The sequence below is a fragment of the Myxocyprinus asiaticus genome, chromosome 12 (genome assembly GCF_019703515.2).
Source record: "Myxocyprinus asiaticus isolate MX2 ecotype Aquarium Trade chromosome 12, UBuf_Myxa_2, whole genome shotgun sequence".
NCBI lineage: Eukaryota > Metazoa > Chordata > Actinopteri > Cypriniformes > Catostomidae > Myxocyprinus > Myxocyprinus asiaticus.
In genome coordinates, this window is record NC_059355.1 from 34,737,803 (window position 1) to 34,759,726 (window position 21,924).

Below are 21,924 nucleotides of genomic sequence, written 5' to 3' on the forward strand. Positions count from 1 at the left end.
TCTGTTATTGCCTCTCTCTTGTAGAGTGAGACCAGAACAAAAGTGTGGCTATTGTAAGGATCCTTAATACCTGCCTGATGAGGAGGAGATTTCAGTTTGGCACTTCTTGTTTCAATTCAGGTTATGATTGGCTGCTGAGATTGGAGGGGGCCCACACAGTGTGGCTTAACCTCCCTTCTCTGTGTGGAATATTCGCATATTTAAAAGTACATAGTTAGAACAATGTCTTTAAAGTCTCATCTATGCTTTGTTCCTTTTCCAAACCTCTTCAAAAATAAATTTTTCTGAAGATATAGAGACCAAACATGATTTTGAAAGATTAAATATTATACATGCATTAATTTATACCACCATAGTTCAGTTTGTGTGAACTACTGTGCTAACTGAACAACATCAATTTACATAAACAGTTCTGTGAACATACATGGAGTGTTGCAGTTGGTGTCCATATAAAGAGATTGTGTGTAAAGATTTGTCTTTGTGGCCTCTTTGTTTCAGCTTTTGCCACATGGTAAATTAATGCTGCTTCGAGAGGTTTTATGGTCCTTCTCACCTCTGGCCTTAGGATGGGGGGTTTGAGAGGTTGCTAAGAAACCACTCATGGACCAATGAGAAGTCTTTTCCAACATGTTGGAAGGTCTTTTCTGCCTTGTGAGGAGTGGCTGGCAGTGGTCCGGGCAGCTTATCTGATGGCAGTGCTTGACATTTGTTTGTGTTGGTCCTGCCATGATCCAATCAAAATAGAGCAACTTTTCTTTGCCTTGAACACCACAGCTGATAGCCTAAACATTGTTAAATACTGTAAATGAGCCTATATTTTGAGTTGTGCAGTTATACTTTTGTTTTCTAAAAAAACAAAAAAAAACAAAAAACAGTACAACTGTAGTTCCAGCTTCGGCCAATGGGGGTCCAGAACTTTGGAAAGCATGGACAGATTTCAGCCTGGTCTCATGAACATTATGTGACCGTGGCAACATTTTTGCAAAGTGAAATTACGTGCTTCATTACATGTTTTGCTGCAGTTTCCCAGTGAAATTTCCAGTGGGGGGGTGCCAAAAGAAGTGGAATGGTGTCGTAATCAGACAACTATAACCTAAACCTAACCAATAGTGATCGAAAATAAAATGAGAGGAAGACACAAAACAGACATCTTTACCCTAAACCAACGCCTAAACCTAACCAATAGTGTCTAAAAACAAAAGGCAAAACAAAAAGCACATTTTCTCGTGAAATTGAAGCAACCATGTCATCTCGTATCGCTTCTGTGACACTCTCATCTCACGTCAGCTTGCTTGCTTGGCTGGTGTAGAACCCCAGACTTCCTAGTCGAAAGCCCAACACTATCAGGTGAGGTACCGTGGAAGCTAACCATGTTGGAATAAGTGTGTAAATGTACAATTGGTGAGTCTGTAATAAAAGCATTAAAATGTATTGTTTTTCAAATGTGTTAACAGCAGTGTGAATAATAGTGCAAAAAATTTACTTATGAAGTCCTAAACAACCGTTGTAGTCTTGATTTGTGTGAAAGTAAATAAAATGCACAGTTGTTGTAGCGCCTCCAGTGTTAATTTCACCAGGAAACTGTGATGAAACATAGAATTCAACACATAAAAGTACGTTTGCAAAAATGTAGCTATAGTAACATTCATTCAACAAGACTAGGCTGAATGATTTTATCAGACAAAAAAATAAAAAATAATAATAATAATTGTCGCAGATTTTCCTGTGAGATCAGTCTGTCCTGTTAAGCATCCTGTAAATTTTTGCTATAAAGTGCCTGAACTTGACCAGAGCATGTTTCTGATTGTCTAGTACACACTTTTAAAAAAAAAATTTCTTCAATTACAACACAAGCATATACAAATTTTTAAGTAACACAATTCCAAAGCTACAGCAGAACAGGAATGACCCTCCACATTTACGCTCTCCTTTCTAGCTGATTGTCAGACAATTTATATTTGTATTTATTTTTTTCAGTCTAAACCCATTGATTTACTTCAAACCTGTGATTTCAGATTCTGTAAAACATAGAATGCATAGTAGAAACATAGTTATTCAAGTAAACTCTCTGAGGAATCCATCTTGGCTTATATTTATAGAAGCATTCATAAATATACAGCATCATAATTTCCATATGAATGTATCATTTTACTAATCTGTAATCTCCTTTATTTTAGCACCATTATGCATGATGTTGAATTAAAAAAAAAAAAAATACCCGGTAAGCTGTGTAGGAGGCTTTGAGTGACATGGCAGTTTTACAATGTAAATTAAACTGTTACTCCTTTGTTCCACCAAGACAGATACTGTAATTGTCCTTTTAGCTCTATGACCAAGTTTGCTCTCTCCCTGATTGTTGTCTGTGTCTAATTTTCATTGCCCTTCTCCCCCCCCCCCCCCTCCAATACTGCTTCCTGCTGTGTCCCATATTAATTAGAATAGGATTAAATGGGTTATGTCGACTGTAATTAAGAATTTGGGTTTGGAGCTTAGGGGAGACTCAATGGAAGGTTTCTGAATAATCGAACCCTGGCCTGCAGAAACAAAGTAATAAGACACAGGATGAGATCAGTGTTGGTGCTGTCAGTCTGCAACCTTTTTGTGTTTTCAGTGATGACCTTTGAAATTTAGCCCAAAAACAGCATATGTTTCCGGAGCTCATTCTAAACCGAATAATCACAGAACAGACTAGCCCAAGATTTGGTTGTATAAAAGAATCTTTGGCTTAATAAAGATTCCCATGTTTAGTATTCCCATGTTGAGCTGAACATAGTCAAAACAGTGGAGATGATAGTGGACTTCAGAAGAAACCCCCCCTTTTAAATAAGGCCCTGAGTTCACATATTTTCCTCAAATAACATGAAACGTTTACCTGAAGTGACTTATCCAGACATGTTGTTGATACTGAGTGTCTATGCAAGTGAGGCAATGAAATTGTACCGTAGTTTAGATGTTCACAGTTATTTCCTCAGTGGAGAGATCGGGAATATTGAATAGCTCCTCATATAATCAATAAAGCCGTTCAATAAAGCTGTCTGCGTGACCTGTGGACAAAGGTAAGGATTTATTTTTTGTGTTCCTAATTTGTATTCCTAAAGTCATTTAGGATAAAAGCGCCTGCTAAATGACTATATGTAATAGTAAATTACTTGCGCAGCTTCATTCATTATAAGCGGAGCAATCTAAAGTCACATTTAGAGCTCTACCTATCAAACTCACAATTAGTTGGTATAAACATCCTGTGATGTGATGTAAATTCACTTACCAGGGATAAGATGTGTGCTACAGTTTTTAAGACTGCACGTATCCAGGATCTCACTTCAATGAAGCGGTTCATGTGTCAATTTGTCATTGTTTTTTCAGAGATCTAAACACTTTAATTTAGTTCCAGGCATCCAGAGAGCATCCAGCCACGAACAACATTGTCCACATTTTAATAATGACAATTTATGACTATCGTGTTAATGATAATTGTGTTAAAGTAACTATGAATTAAGCGTCTCCTGCTGTAGTTTTGAATGAGGGTGCATTCCATTCTGAAGTGTTTGTCCCTATGCCTTATTCTCTATGAAAACTTTACCATCAACTGTGAGAGCTTTGAAAGGCTAAAAGGTGTGAGGCTCAAAAATGAGGGTCATTCAGAATTCACTTCCTTAAACCGTCTTTAAATGGTCTATACAAAAAATAAAATAAAAATAAATGTATTAGTTTTAAATAAACAATTTTTAGGCAAGTATCAGGCCTATAGTTCATTATTTGACCATAGGCTGGTGGTTGCCAATCAATGTAGCATCTTGGCTCAGTGACAGCATATAGTTATTTTATAATGGCTTGTAACACAGCTCACACATTTAGAATCCAGAGTTTAATTTAATATAATATTATGTAGGATAATATGATCAGGGATTCATTTATATTATTTTATTGGAGTTATTTTACAAACTCAAAGTGTCCTCATTAACACACTATACTATAATATATGTGTCTTTTTAGTAGATACCAACTCAAAAACAAGAAGAAATGGAAATAAGGGCTATGTTCAGGAGTCTATTTTAAACAATTGGCACCTGCAGCAAGCTATGACTACACAAGTTGTTGACTGACAGTTTTAAAAGAGTTTTCTCCAAATCCCTGCTGCTTATGTTGAGGCTCTTCTTGTATCCATGGCTACAGCAATGGCATGTCATGTGTTTTCCTGTTGTTGTGATAGGGTGGTTTTTGGGGCTTTGGGAAAAGTCAGCTACACAGACACACAATGTCAGTGGCAGTGAAAGCAGACGAGTCATTGTGACATCCATATTGATGACACTCTCATTAGTCCTCTCCTCAGCTGAACGGGGGAGGTCAAGGGTTGCCAAAAGCTTTCCACTGTCAGATACTTTTATTTATTTATTTATCATCTGAGTTCTCTGCATCTTGTTTTCAAGGTTAACCCATCTTTTCACAGTTCATAGACTTTCTGCTGAGGCCTGCATTACATTGCATACATTTATGTTGTTGTGACATACAATAAAATGCACAAAAATGTTGCACATTAAAGGGCGAGTACAAGGTTTAGTTGTGAATACACAAAGCTTGGACTTAATTGCCACGGAAAAGCCTGTGACAACAACAAAAACAATGAACATCAAATGCAAAAACATCAAAGCAATTTCCTAACTAATTGAATATGTAGGCAGGATGCTGTTGTGCATGTACATATATTGATGCTTTCCATAAAAATGAGTGCAGGGCGATGAGGAAACGGCAATAGTCAAGCCACAAACTGACTTTGTGAGAAACTGAGTAGTTTACAGTAACTATTGAAGAAGGTACTTATTTTTAAAGGAGCCATGTAATATGTGGAATAATGTGCAGTCAACTGGTCATTACCATAAAATTAACCCCTCCAGGGTGATTCAAGATCAAGTCTTCATCACATAGTCAGGGATATTTTTGCAATGATAACCATCTGACTGTAAATCACCCCTTACTTATTTTATTAAGCGTCAGTGAAAAGCTGTCATATTCTAAATGCCTAAAAAGTAAAGTTTTGTCAGTATCTTATCTCATATCATAAAAGAGTAGGGGTTACTCAGAATATTTAAATTATCTCATTAAAAAAAAATAGAGCTTTAGACTCTATTTATTGCATTAAACTTTTGAACTCAGATATGTTTTAGAGATAGGATGAGGCCTGGGGGTATTGGAAGTTTCTGCCAGACATAGGAGAAAGAAAGCCAGATATGGATATGACATCTGCGACTGCGACAACTGTCTTTGCTCAGAGCAAATATATATTTGGACAAGCTGGGTCGAGACTGTTTATGACCTCATTCTCAGTATAGCTGGTCTCAATGATATCCTTCGGCAATGAAAAAATTGCATTTAGGTTATGTGAGATGTACATTAGTAACTAGTCTTCCCTTTTTAGAAAATCTACATAATTCTCTCATTTCAAAGTATTTCCCTTATTTACTGAACATAAAATGAGTCTCTTTTTGTCTCCTCTTTCTCAGTTTCTTTCTTCTTCTGTTTCTTTCAATCCTTTCTTCCCTCCTTCCCTGCAACCTTATTTTCTGTGGAACAGAAAAGATATACTTTCACAACTGTGGTTATCTGATGACAGCGCATATTCCACAGATCTCTGTTACTTGATCTGTCTCACAGAGGACACGGAGGGATAACCAGCAGCAGAACGGGTTCTATCCATCTTTATGGGCATGAACTATCCTATTTATCTGTAAGAGCTATGGTTCCTGTGTTGTATTAAGTTAAGGTGGTATTGAGGTCAGGACTGAGGTTGGGATTAGGTCAGGATCTGTTTGGCTGCCCAATGACAGTGTTCAGGAAACCTTTTCGAAAACAGTCATTTTGATGTTCTGTTTGGTGCAGAAATTACACACTTCATACATTTCATACGTATTTCAGAACACTAAGTAGATAGGTGTCCATAAAATTAATTGAAATAGAATCATATCCACTCTTCCATGTAATCATAATTTTTTTAAATTCCTTTCACAAAAATGTCAATATGCAGTCTTCTGAGCAAAGGAAAATGATTGCAAGAAACATTCAACTTCTGGTATGTCTCATTCTGAACAGTTTTAGAATTAGCCAGCTCCCTTCTTAATGCTTTTTTGTGTCTCTCCTTTCATTCCATTAAAGGAATATTCCGGGTTCAATACAAGTTAAGCTCAGTCGACAGTGTTTGTGGCATAATAGTTATTACCAGAAAAGTTTATTTTGACTCGTCCCTCCTTTTCTTTGAAAAAAGCAAAAATGTTGGTTCCAGTGAGGCACTTACAAAAGTGACATTAAAATACTCACTTTTCCAAAAGTATAGCCACAAGACATAAAGGATATGCATGTAAACATGATTTTAATTTGATAAAATCACTTACTAAGCTTTTCTGTGTAAAGTTATAGCCAATTTTACAACTTCATTACCATGACGATGTAATGTCAACAAACCCTAAACCCCTAAAATGACTGTAAAAATGACAATTTAAACAACTTTACAGCTCAAATAATACACAAGTTTTAACAGAAATGGTTCTGCAAGTGCTTTTATAAAATTATAATCTTCATATTTCTGCCTTTAAACCCTCCAAAAATTGGCCCCACTCACTTCCATTGTTTTAAAGAGAAGGAGGGACAAGTCAAAATAAATTTTTATGGTGATCAACATTATGCCACAAATGCTGTCGATTGAGCTTATCTTGTATTGAACCCAGAACATTCCTTTAAGGTACATAATTGAAATTTTGATAAAAGAAAATCAGTTTAGTTCTACTGTAGGTAGATAAAGGTAATTTTACAGCATTAAAAATAATTCTCATTGTGCAAAGCTGCATTTTGCTTTCACCTTGATTTGGTACCCATAGAAGAAGTTATTTGTGGTTTTATGGCGACTTTATTTGATTGACTGTTTTCTAAACTGTTTTCTATTTATTATAATGTAATTCTTTGGTTTAGATAATCAGCAAAACACAAACCAACAATGAAAAAGTTCACCTGACCCCTTCAAGTAATATGGTGCCATCATATATTCAACAAACTGAAATCAGGAGCATTGGAATAATAAAAAGTATTATAAATGCATTATGAATCTTATCAGCCTAGCTCATGAATAATAATTAGGTGATGTAACGTTCACCCAGTAGTCAGAACTGATTAGATGAAAACAGGGTAAGCTAGCCATATTAGGATTACAATTGCATGTTCTTTCATTCGTTTAACTGCCTGCATGTCCAAGAGGCTTCTGCTGGGTCTCAATATTGTTGTTTTACAATTTTTTTTCTTGGCACTACAGCAAAGCACACTGATGATCTTAAAATATAATGAATATTGCCCAAAAAGTGTATGTGTGTGTTGGTACAACTTTAGAAGTGTGAAAGAAATTGAGGGGACATGTCAAGTTTTTGCCATTTATATTACCATTTATATTGGTTGCAACACCCCTGACTCATATCGTTCATCAGGACTCAAGCTGGGTTTATTCATGCATGCCATATTGTGCATTTGCAACTGCTTTGTACAAGATGTGCAAGGTATGCTTCATTCTGGTCTTTCTAGAAGGATTATTTCTTGGCATAGCCTGTCACAAAAAATATTAGAATGGATTTTGGATGGTGGATGCTGTCTTCTTCGGCATGTCAACGTTTCCATTGTAAGCTGTGACCTCAGTGAGCAAGGTGACCCAGTGTCCAGTCACCCTATCAGTGACACATCTTAACAACAAAGAACATCTTTTCTGCTCCGTCAGCAACACACCATCTGTCACATCGATAGGTCTCTTTAGCAAGAGTGGCCTTATGAAAGAGTTTGTGTGGGACTCACATCCCATGAGAAACAGAGAGTGAGTGAGAATTTTCAGGACATCACACTTTGAAAGGTTGACCTACAAACAAAAGATTCTTAAGAAAAATTCACGCTAAAAATGAATGCTGTGTCATTGCCTGTGTGGCATATAAACCACTTCCAGACTCTAAACTTATTATCATTTTCTCTCCATTAGCTACATTTTGCATCTTGCATTGATGGTTGTTTTTTCTTTTTTTTTTTTCTTTTCATTCCATCTCACATTGTTTTGGCAATCACTTACACTCTCCTGAGTAACTGTGCTAATTTAAGACTTTTTACTGCATTTACTAAATGTCATTGCAGTTTGAACATTAGCCTGTATCTTTATTGCTTGAGGATCATTAGATCTCGGGTTTCAAATGTTGAAGTCTGAATTTACAAACACAAATGCACAAAACGGGGTTGTCTCATTAATTAAAGCATGTAACCTGCAGTATGGCTATAGAATAGCATGAGATAACTTTCTTTGGTAACACACTTTAAAATAAGATTCCATTTGTCAACATAACACAAATGCATTGGGTATCACGAACTAACAATTAAATTAATTTCGATTTGTTTCTCCTTTTCTTTAAAAAATAAATAAATAAAAAAATAAAAAAAAAGCAAAAATTGAGGTTACAGTGAGGCACTTACACTGGAAGTGAAGGGAGGCCCATTTTTGAACAATAAATACTCCCTGTTTCAAAAGTATAGCCACAAGACAAAGGATATTCGTGTAAAATCACTTACACATGATAAAAAAAAAAAAAGCACTTACATTTCTGTTAAAATTCATGTATTATTTGAGCTGTAAAGTTGTTTTTGGGTTTGTTGACATTACATCATCATGGCAACAAAGCTGTAAAACTGGCTATAACTTTACACATAAAAGGTTAGAAAGTGATTTTATCAAACTGAAATCATGTTATTTTGTTGCATTTTGTTTATGTCTTGTGTCTATACTTCTTAAACAGTGAGTATTTTATCATAAAAAAATTGGACCCCATTCACTTCCATTGTAAGTGAATGGGGTGCACTGTAACCCAGATTTTGTCCACTGTAACCCAGATTTTTATTTATTTATTTTTTTAAAGAAAAGGAGGGGCAAGTCAAAATTAATTTTTCTGGTAATCAATATTCTGCCACAAATGCTGTCGATTGAGCCTAACTTATATTGAAGCCGGAATATTCCTTTAATTAATGAAAATAATGTAATGCATTAACTAATGTTAATACAACTTTTAATTTAAAAAAAATATTATTATATGTTGAAATTAACATTAATTTTAATTAAATTAATTACATGATGTGGCGGATTAATTAATTGAATTAATCACCTATCAATATTTACTGAGAAAGGCCCTCAAATAAAAATAACATTTGTATATAGTAATTAAACTATTTATTAATGTAATATTTATTATCATTCAAATTATTCAAATACATTACATAATATACATACTGTATATTGTGGCAACAGGTAAGCATTTAGACAATGCAATAACTGGCTTTAAAAGTCAAAATATTTTTTGTTGTATTTTCATACAAATGAACATGTTCTTATTTCATCTGCACTATTTTTAATTTTTGGTCTATGTACTCATGTCAGATAGATGCTTTTGGAGCATCTCACTTTGGTTGCACCATGTCTCAATTATAAGTGGTGTGTCAAGTTTAACTTAGTTTGAAACTTTGAAAACTCAGAGAGACCCCTCAAGACCTCTCCAGTCCCCTGAATTCTGTTGTGCTCGGTGCAGCTGTCATTGAACGCAAAAGAGCTTCATCTGTGGATGGCTGTGCTGCCTGTTTCTCTCGTTGGTTTGATGCAGTGTATTACCTGTACAGCTGGAGTTGCACTGACTGCCCCCTACTGCCACAAATTCGAAAAAACATCAAGGTGGCACATCAAACTTGAATTGCTTCGATAATATGAACATTCCTTATTCTGGATTTACATACGGGTTGAGGGCATGATTAATTGTGTTAATTTTTTTATTTTTTTTTATGCATTACTGGAAAATTATGGAAATGTCATCATGTGTCTCTTTCGATGAAAATCAAAAAGTAATCTTAATTAGAGTTTGACTATCTTCAATGACAATCTTATCTCCATAATGCACACCGCTAATAATAGTAACAGTATTTCCTCAGGGGTTTTACTGTAATACAAAAACCTATAACACTCCAGAACATTGTATAGCTTTTCAAAGGTGCCTTTTATTTCATGAACCGTCAAAATCTTTGATCAATGTAAATCAGATGCAAGTCCACTTGGATTGCAATGTCATCCTTTCACTTAAAGGTCAATTTGAAAAGCAATAAATGTAACAAACTCTATTCCCTTTAGCTTATCATCTAAACATTTGAAGGCAGTTGTGAGTTCTTTTTTCAAAGGTCTCAAAGTTCAACATCCAGTACCTCTTCAACGGAAGAGCAAATATACTTTTAGATATGCGACAAATGACTATACAGTAGTAGTAAACATTTGCGGCATTAATGGCACATTTTTGTTTTTGTTTTAACAAATAGTTCCTTGTTATTCAAACTATAATATTTGGCATAGTCCTTTCAGGAGCACAATCAGGAAATAAACATCACATTTAATGTGTTTGAGTTTGTTGAACTATTTAAAAAATACCCTGGTTTGCAAACATCCTACTTTGTATTATGAATGCTGTCTTGTATATTCACAAGGGATTCAGCTCATTGCTAAACATCCCTTTAAAGGTTTTCTAACAGGAGTTGTTTGTAATGCATTTCAAATCTTATCAGGAAATCTCTAAAAAGTGGTAGCAAAGTGATCCTTTCTCTCTCCTATAGATGGCTTAAGGATGGCTTGTGGTAAGGGAGAGGAATTATATCTCTCCTGTGTAAAGGAGTGAGTGAAATCTTAAAAGTCATCTCTCAACTATCATAATAGGATATCGAGCATAGTTACCCAAACAGCTTTGTGTCCTCATTTTAATTCAGATTCCAGGGCCGCAGACATAGACAGCTCTATCTCCAGGGAAATCATACCTTAATCTACAGGATCAACTGTTTTTGTTCTTTCAATTTTATTTTGTCTAGTTCGTTTGTTTTACCTTCTAAGCACACTTCTAAGTGTGTCTGTAGATTTCTGAAGCGAGGAACATTCTATTGAAATTACCTTGACAGTTTACTTACATTGGTGGAGTTCCTGGTCTTACCAGAATCAGAATCAGAATGAGCTTTATTGCCAAGTATGCTTACACATACAAGGAATTTGTCTTGGCAACAGGAGCTTCCGGTACACAACAATACAAAAAAGCAACAAGAGTTTTAAAAAATAATAAAAAATGGAATAAAAAATAAATAAATATTGAAAAGAAAAAAGTATACAGTATATAGAATACACAATAGACTATATATACACACACACACACACACACACACACACACACACACACACACACACTATATATATATATATATATATATATATATATATATACACACACACACACACACACACACATATACATACACACACACACATATATACATATATATATATATATATATATATATATATATATATATATATATATATATATATATACATACATCCATATACACACACACATATATACTTATATACATACATATATACATATATACACACATATATATATACACACATATATACATATATACATATATATATATATATATACATATACATACATACATACATACATACACACACACACACACACATACACACATACACACACAGACACACACACACACACATACACATACATAGTGCAAATCTAAATACAAATCGGTTATATATAGTGCAAGGGAATGTAATGGCAGAAGAGGTAGGATGTGTTGGATAATATATAAAGATTAAGCTGTGTATTGCACATAAATTATTGCTCAATGGGGCAGTTTTAACTGTTCATGAGATGGATAGCATTTGGGAAAAAACTGTTCCTGTGCCTGAGGGTTCCGGTGCTCAGAGCTCTGAAGCGTCGGCCAGAAGGCAACAGTTCAAAAAGGTAATGAGCAGGGTGAGTGGGGTCCAGAGTGATTTTTCCAGCCTTTTTCCTCACTCTGGAAGTGTATAGTTCTTGAATGGAGGTCCAGGGGCAACCAATAATCCTCTCAGCAGTCTGAACTGTCCTTTGTATTCTTCTGATATCATAGCTGAACCAAACCAGACAGTTATAGAAGTGCAGAGGACAGACTCAATGACTGCTGAGTAGAACTGTATCAGCAGCGCCTGTGGCAGGTTGAACTTCCTCAACTGGCGAAGGAAGTACAACCTCTGCTGGGCCTTTTTCGCAATGGAGTCAATGTGTGTCTCCCACTTCAGGTCCTGTGAGATGGTGGTGCCTAGGAACCTGAATGACTCCACTGCTGCCACAGTGCTGTTTAGAATGGTGAGGGGGGTCAGTGTTGGGTTGTTCCTCTTAAAGTCCACAATCATCTCCACCGTTTTGAGCGTGTTCAGCTCCAGGTTGTTTTGACTGCACCAGACAGACAGCTGTTTAACCTCCCTTCTGTATGCAGTTATCTCGGATGAGGCCGATGACAGTGGTGTCGTCTGCAAACTTCAGGAGCTTGACAGAGGGGTCCTTGGCGATGCAGTCGATGGTGTAGAGGGAGAAGAGTAGTGGGGAGAGCACACGTCCCTGGGGGCACTTGTGCTGATTGTACAGGTGCTGGAAGTGAATTTCCCCTGTCTCACAAGCTGCTGCCTGTCCGTCAGATAGCTGGTAATCCACTGACAGATAGACGTGGGAACAGAGAGTTGGTGTAATTTAGTCCGGAGAATAGCTGGGATGATGGTATTGAAAGCCGAGCTGAAGTCCACAAAAATGATCCTTGCATATGTCCCTGGTCTGTCCATATGTTGCAGGATATGATGCAATCCCATGTTGACTGAATCATCCACAGATCTGTTTGCTCGATAAGCAAATTGAAGGGGATCTAGAAAGGGTCCAGTGATGTCCTTCAGGTGGGCCAACACCAGTCTCTCAAATGACTTCATGACCACAGACGTCAGGGCGACAGGTCTGTAGTCATTAAGTCCTGTGATTTTTGTTTTCTTTGGGACAGGAATGATGATTAAATGTGCCATAAAAGTACATTCCTGTATAGTTTAGTTCCTACAGTGTAGTGCCTCTCTCAAATGTGGCTATTTATACCTATTCATTTTAGTTTACTATTTCTCATCATAGAGTTTGTTGTAGTTGTAAGTCATTTACAGAAGAGACAGACTTATTTGTTTTGGTCACACTTTACATTAGTGCTCAGTTACAGTGTAATTACATATTAACAGCTCAGTAATACAAACTGAGAAGTATTTTACCTAATTCTAAGCTTAATATGTAGTTTTTTTGTGGAGCTGCCTGTAAATATTTGCTGTATTGTTACTATTGTAATTCATTATATTTCAATTTAATATGTGTAATACAGAATGTAAAGTTTCAGGGCAGTCTTATGAAGAATACATCACTAAGACAATTTTAGCTTGCATCATGAAAACGTCTTTGTCATGCCGTTTTCACCTCAGTTTGGATGATTCTGTTGCAGGTTTGGCAATGTTCAGATTTATCTGCCGTGTTTAGCCACAATATTTTTCATTATACTTATACAAATAAATATATTAGTTAAGTTACAATATACTATCATATTGATATTTTAGATCCCTAACCCAACTCAACCCCATTCCTAACCCTAACCACTTAAAAATAATACAAAACATGTAACAGCCAAGTAATCACAATAATTTCATTTACATTACACAATAGATATTTTTGAATACCTACAGTAACCCTACCCCTCCTACCCCTATACATAAACCTAACCAATAATATAACAACAAGATATCCAATCAACAAACTAAAAGAAATAACAAGCAGAGACAAGTATAATCACAATATTTAACAAAAAAAACAAAAAAACAAAAAAAAAAAACATGCACCATATGTTGTGTCCCACGGGAATTAAAACAATGAGCAAATAAGCAATGAAAAAATAAAGCAATGAGTAAATGATGGCAGAATCTTTCATTTAATTTCAAAATGTAGCCTTGAGTACTGAAATCCTCCAAAGTGAGTTGAATACAGTATCAGAGTCACACTTCAAATACAGACAAAGTGTAATGTTTTGGCAATGCAGGCAATGGACCAAAGTGGCGCAGGGAAAAATAGCAATATGGACGTACTGAGAGTGTGTTGCAAATACATATAGAATGTGCAGTTCTTCACTGTAATATAAAGCATTAGCTTTCTTTTTATTCTGCAGTGCTATGCTCAGTGTTGCTTTCAGGGAAGTGATGAGGGGCATGTAGGACAGGATTTGAAAATGTGTCAAAGCTCATTAGTACTGTATCTCTGCATTCATTTACCAGGCCTGTGGATGGAAGGGAAGAGGGGAGAGGATGCATTTGAAAGAGTTTCTGGATGTAAGTGATCCTTGCAGACATAATACGGGTAATGGAGGGAGAGAGTAAAGCCTGAGGATATCCTGCTGTAGAAAGCCTATATACTGTGCAATTGACTGTACCTACTGTCTGTGACAAGCTATTCTTTTTTCCTTAAGCCTTTTTTACTGATGTTATTTATTACTTTTCTGTTCTCTCGTTTTTTTTTTTTTTACCTTTACCTTTTTGTTCACTTTTGCAGAAGACATGACCGTACATACATCCAATAAATACCCTGTTTTATATATATATATATATATATATATATATATATATATATATATATATATATATATATATATATATATAAAAAGAAAGACAGGTTTATTGTTGTACTGCATTTCTTAGTGCACTGTCCTGAGAGTTGTTTTGTCTCTTTGCTTGTTGTGTATTGAGCTTTTCCTTCCTGGTGTAAGATACATCTGGGCACATCTTCATGGGAACATCCTTTTTCTCGCTTCCCCACCACTGTGTGGTGCCAGACTGAAACAATCAATCTACTCATCCCGTCTGGCTGAGGAGAAATCAGATCTATTAGGGAGCGCAAGGCCGAAATCCAACCTCAGGCTAGGGCTGTCAGTGCAGCACTGGATAGGAGGAGAGGAGAGACAAAATCTAATAATTGAGACCGAAATGCCTTTTCATACCAGACGGCATTGGCTGCCCCAGAGGAAAAAGTGTTTAGAAGGACTAAACATTTTCTGGTTACAATCTAAACCACAGCGAAACATTATGCTGCACAAATAAAAGCAAGCATTTGATTGTTCACACCATTATGGATACAAATACGATTTAAACTTGATCTCAATAGTTTTCATAGGTATTTGTACGTAAAGTCCGGTTCTAGCACTTATACACTTACATTACATGTTTGTATATTGAAAAATACAATATCAATGCATGGAGAGCTTCTAATCTAAAACACTTTTCCATATGAAAAAATTTAAAGCAGTGTTATTTTCATTAACGAAAACCTTTTGTTAACTGAAATAAAAATAAAAACCGAAATGATTGAAAAAATCCTGAAACTAAACAAAAATACTTTCATAACTCCAAAACTAACTAAAATAAAATGAATTAATTTTAAGATGTCTACTGCCGTAGTCAAAAGTGAAAATTAAGAAATATTCAGTACTGGGATGAAGAACATTTGGAGACCCTCTTTTGACCAAATCACATATTTTATTTATTTATTTATTTTTTTAGGCACGGTTGTTAAAGTGGGACAGAGGAAAAAATATTCTATAGAAAATATCTACAAATTAGCTTTTACTTTTTTATCACCTTCAAAAGATTTGCCTCAAATTTCTGTCATTTTCTTTACCATTGCTTTTCCCAACGCTGGTCATGAAATTGGCTCTGCCACACATTCTGATGTAAAATAATACATTTTAAACCTCAAAAAGTTAATTGTTTACTTCTCAAAGATTAGTAAGTTTAGTAAAGATTTTTAACAATTTAAGGAAATACTTATGAATACAACAGGGGTTAAGCTTAACTGTCCCAATGTACCCATCTTCACTCTTCAATATAAAACTTGAAACATTTAAAATCGACCTTACTCAAACATGATAATGGCACTAGGTACCGGTAACACAAGACAGCCCTAAGAAATCTAATGATGTTAGACTTTTTAAATGATACCAGTAAATGCTTTGGCAGACATACAATACAAAAACTATAATAAAAAGAAAATAAACTGAAACTAGAAACACGGAGAATGCGAAAACTAAACTAAAACTAACAAAGTGTGAAAACTAACGAAGACTAACTAACTAACTAAACTGAAATTACAAATTGATTATAAAATAGAAATAAAAACAAAATTAAATAAAACATCCGAAAACCAAAACACCTCTGTTGCGGCCACCAAATCACATGAACAGCTATTCTCGAACTTCCACTCAAATAGGGGAGGAGAGAAAGTCTGAAAATTAATGGTCTGCTAGCAAAACGACGTAGAAATAACCTTGGGCCCAAATGAGGTCTCAACACAACTTTTGAATACCATTGCGCAAAATCCATACACAAAGGATTGACAGCAGGGGCGTGTCCAGGAGTGGCCTGGGGTGGCACGGGCTACCCCTGGAATCTGACTGGCCACCCCAGGTGCTACCCCGTTATCCTAAATTATGATCATTATCTGGCGGAAATTTAATTTGAACTGTGTGACGAGTAACCAACCTTTCGTTTATAGGTGCAATTCAGTCTTAAACCTGAGCAGCAGTAATGTGCCAGAGTAGTGTCTAGCCTGCCAAAAACCCAGAGAATGTTTTTGATTTTGAGCGGGGCGGTTATTGTTGTGTACCAGCTGCCAATAAATCAACAGAAGAAGAAGAAGAGTGGTTGGTCAACCACACATCAAGAAGTCTCCGGGATTCCATTCTACATTTGTTACGCCTGGTCTTATCTCACTAGTCGCTACTTACTTGTCGCTCCTGAAAGATGTGAGTAGACTTGATACACATACTGTGCCAGCGGTTAAAAATGTTTTAGCTGTAGTAAGCTAAAACGTTTCCCCCATCTTTTTTTATTTCCATGATGCTTGCTAGCAAACTTGTCATCATTGCTTGGTTATTGTTAACGATGCTAACGCTAGCTATGTAATTTGACACAATGAATAACTGGCATGATTGCTTACACACCTACCCAGTCCGACCCACATACGGAAAAAACGCAATAGTGTATAAGTTTTGCATGTCACATTCATTCATGCATACATAATTAAATGTATTGTGCAAGATATAAAGTGAGATGCGTCATGCGACTATTACAGTATGAAAAGAAATCAGAACATTCAGGAATACTTCAAAATAAATAAATCCAAAATAGCAAGAGCAGGACAGAGCAGCCGGCAGTGCTAGCCAGTCAGAGGATGAGAGCCAGCTTGACACTGGAAGGGATGTACAGCAGGAGCCTCCAGCTTTAGCTGTATACAAGGGTATGTCAAATCCTGATAGTTCCAGATTTCTCTTTAGCAAGTACTTTACATTGATAATATCAATGACATTGTAGTTAATTGCCAGACATTGAAACTTGAGGAAGTCATTTATATGTGTAAAAGTGCAATACTCATTATTTTATTTAATATGGGTTGGGTAACATACCACTTAGCCTACTTAGAAAAAGACTGATTTTATTATAATTCTGATGACAACTTATGTGTTTTTGTTGACTCAGACAAGGATACTGGCTATGAAGGCCCTTCAGCTCCACTTGCACATCAGGGTATGTATGCATTTGCCTTCTTTAAAACTTCATCTGCTTTGACTTGGGATGGAGATGCTTCACTTTTGCTATACTTACTGTATATACAGTGGCTTATACTGTCATTCATGGCAAATCCCAATTTTGTATCAATACAAATTTAAATAAGCTAAATATGACTAATTTGACATACAAATAAATTGATACAACTGTTAAAATCCCTGTATTGCTTCAGGTGTGTCAAGTCAGCCACTCTCAGAGTCAAAAAATGATACTGACAATGAGAACCATCCAGCAGTCCCAGCAGGCCATGCAGTGTCACATAGGGATAGTGATGTGGCAGCCCTTGTTGCCCCACCTGGACCTCATGGAATGCCTTAATATTTCATTTTTCATATAAAATATATTGTACTTAATTAATATATTGTACTTCATTACATTCTTTCATCTGTATTCCCAGTAAGTCACATCTGTGACTTATATGATTACATGATCTGATTCTAATGCTTTTGTCACTTTCAGATATTTCACAGTCAAGAGCAGCAGGTCCCACTTAACCTTGTTTAAAGATTTTTCCAAAAACCATCCAAGGTGAGAAGAGAAGGTCGTTCAGTCCATTTTGGTATAACCTGCATTCATGGCTTGAATACTCACAAAGAAAGATTTAGCCTACTGTTATGCATGCAGACACTTCTCCCTGCCTAATGCATCAGAATCTGTTTTCACCTCAGAATCAGGCTTTTCACATTGGAAAAAAGCAATGTTCAAAGATGGTGGCTTTAAGTTGCGAAATCTGAGTCTCACATTAATGCCATGTTTGCTTGGAGTAAATAGTAAATTAATGCTATTCAGACGTGTGTGTGTGTGTGTGTGTGTGCGCCCGTACTTCATGCCACCCCTGCATAAGTCAGTGCCCCACTTGGGTCACCCCAGTCAAAAAAGTCTGGACACGCCACTGATTGACAGGGCATGCAAATCACAGACTATCTATTAAACGATGCCAATGCCACTAGCAGTGACATCTTGAGAGTAAAACAAACATATCAGTAACGTCTCGGTTACTGTTGTAACCTCCGTTCCCTGATGGAGTGAACGAGACGTTGTGTCGATGTAGTGACACTAGGGGTCACCCTTGGGAGCCCCAAACACCTCTAATCTTTGAGAAAAGGCCAATGAGAATTGGCGAGTGGAATTTGCATGCCAATCCCCCGGACATACGGGTATAAAAGGAGCTGGCTCGCAACCACTCATTCAGGTTTTGTGCTGAGGAGCCAAGACAAGGTCAGAGACAGTTGTGCTCAAAAGTTTGCATTCCCTGGCAGAAATTGTGAAATTTTGGCATTGATTTTGATAATATGACTGATCATGCAAAAAACTGTCTTTTATTTAAAGGATAGTGATCATATGAAGCCATTTATTATCACATAGTTATTTGGCTCCTTTTTAAATCATAATGATAACAGAAATCACCCAAATGGCCCTGATCAAAAGTTTACATACCCTTGAATGTTTGGCCTTGTTACAGACACACAAGGTGACACACACAAGTTTAAATGGCAATTAAAGGTTAATTTCCCACACCTGTGGCTTTTTAAATTGCAATTAGTGTCTGTGTATAAATAGTCAATGAGTTTGTTAGCTCTCACGTGGATGCAATGAGCAGGCTAGATACTGAGCCATGGGGAGCAGAAAAGAACTGTCAAAAGACCTGCGTAATAAGGTAATGGAACTTTATAAAGATGGAAAAGGATATAAAAAGATATCCAAAGCCTTGAAAATGCCATTCAGTACTGTTCATTTACTTATTAAGAAGTGGAAGATTCGGGGATCTCTTGATACCAAGCCAAGGTCAGGTAGACCAAGAAAGATTTCAGCCACAACTGCCAGAAGAATTGTTCGGGATACAAAGAAAAACCCACAGGTAACCTCAGGAGAAATACAGGCTGCTCTGGAAAAAGACGGTGTGGTTGTTTCAAGGAGCACAATACGACGATACTTGAACAAAAATGAGCTGCATGGTCAAGTTGCCAGAAAGAAGCCTTTACTGCGCCAATGCCACAAAAAAGCCCAGTTACAATATGCCCGACAACACCTTGACATGCCTCACAGATTCTGGCACACTGTAATTTGGAGTGACGAGACCAAAATAGAGCTTTATGGTCACAACCATAAATGCTATGTTTGGAGAGGGGTCAACAAGGCCTAAAGTGAAAAGAATATCATCCCCACTGTGAAGCATGGTGGTGGCTAACTGATGTTTTGGGGGTGTGTGAGCTCTAAAGGCACGGGGAATCTTGTGAAAATTTATGGCAAAATGAATGCAGCATGTTATCAGAAAATACTGGCAGACAATTTGCATTCTTCTGCACAAAAGCTGCGCATGGGATGCTCTTGGACTTTCCAGCACGACAATGACCCTAAGCACAAGGCCAAGTTGACCCTCCAGTGGTTACAACAGAAAAAGGTGAAGGTTCTGGAGTGGCCATCACAATATCATTGAGCCACTCTGGGGAGATCTCAAACATGCGGTTCATGCAAGACAACCAAAGATTTGATGCTAAGGGGGGCAATACACAGTATTAAGAACTATAGGTATGCAGACATTTGAACAAGGGTCATTTAATTATTTTTTTATTTTTTTTTGTCATGTTTTGTTTTATGATTGTACCATTCTATTATAACCTACAGTTGAATATGAATCCCATAAGAAATAAAAGAAATGTGTTTTGCCTGCTCACTCATGTTTTCTTTAAAAATGGTACATATATTACCAATTCTCCAAGGGTATGCAAACTTTTGAGCACAACTGTATGTACCAATATTGCCACTGGCCTGTCCAGACTCCATAGGCTGGACGACCTTCATGTACAGCGCCCCAACATGTGGAGGAGGCGTCTGTCGTTATCACCTTGCGGTGACACACCTGTCCCAATGGAACGCCAGACATCAGAAGGTGGATCCGTTTCCATGGCAGCAGAGTTTGGTAGCACCCACACGTCACTCTGAAGGGACGAAGCGCATGCGTCAGTGGTAGAAGTCCCTTTGTGGAGTTCATCTGGCTCTGAAAAGGTCTTGCATGCAACATACTCAAGGGAATGACAGCGGAATTGAGGGAAAGTCCAAACGGAGCCGGTGAACTCAAAGGCATTCCTTAAAGCGATGTGCTTGGTTGGACTGCAGAACCATCGTGTGTAGATTCAACAGCTGTCTGAAAAGTGCGACATCCATGCCGCCATCGAAAAATCATGCAGAGATAGCAGTGCGCGTCTCTTCTCTCGCAAGGGTCATCGTTCCATGCAGGATCCTATCCACCATGAGCAGTTCACTTCGAACGGGGAGGGGAGAGAGAGAGAGACTGCTCCTCCATTGCCTTATTCATGTGGATTCTCCCAGAATGACACAGATAAAGACAATAAGGACAAAGGGGCCCATTTTGTTTCCTCACATTCCAACGACAAATTCTCTCATACAGCGTTTTAATGATGATGGCTCACAATGTGCATGGTTTTTCACACGCTTTGTTCATCAGAAAATGGCCACCGAGCTAGGCCTCAGAGCATGTCTGACGAGAATCATGCTTTCGCTCAGGGGGAGGGTGACAAACACGAGGAAGATTCCAATGTCTGTTCGCACTCCTATCTTCTCAGACACAAAGGTGAAAATCCAAATGGCTCCAGCTCACGGAGCTCCAAATCTGGATGCCGTAGAACTGGAGCAAGTGGGGATAACGCTTTGTGGTGAGAAATTGCGAGCCTTGATGAAACACCGTTGTCCTCGTCAATCCCTTGTAATGTTTGGAAAAAAACAGATTGCAATTGCTCTGAAATTTACATCGTCAACGACGTCCTTATGTGTTTGACACTCAAAAGGGAGAAAAATAATCCTCGCTTCGACGTGAGTTGCTAGAAACAAACACAGGCTAGAAACAGAAACTCTGACTCGATGGCGCGAAAGTGAGCGCGTTTATGGAGCCTGTGGCGAAGCTCCCTAAGGGGCGTTGCTTAAGTGCCATCAGCCAATAAATTGGCATGATTGTATGAGGGCTTCAGACCACGTGACACTTGGACGGTGTCCTATAGCGATCACACAAAAGGGAACAGCACAGAGACGGAACACAAGAAAGCATTTTGTGAGAACTGGACAAATTAATTAACTCAATTTAAAATGGATTGCTGTGGATTGTAGGCCAGTGCCCCTCTCCTGCCACAAAAATTACTGACATGAACAACATATACATTTGCTATTTGTTGAAAGAAAATGTATACAGGATCAATGTTCACAGGTTACAGGTTCACAAGAATACATTTTACTTGTAACAGGAGCAAAATATAATCTGTTTATGTGAATATCAGTGCATTGGAGGAGAAATCTCAAATATACAAATGTATTTATTTTACTTAACCTATAAAAATGGTAAATATAAAACTAATAAT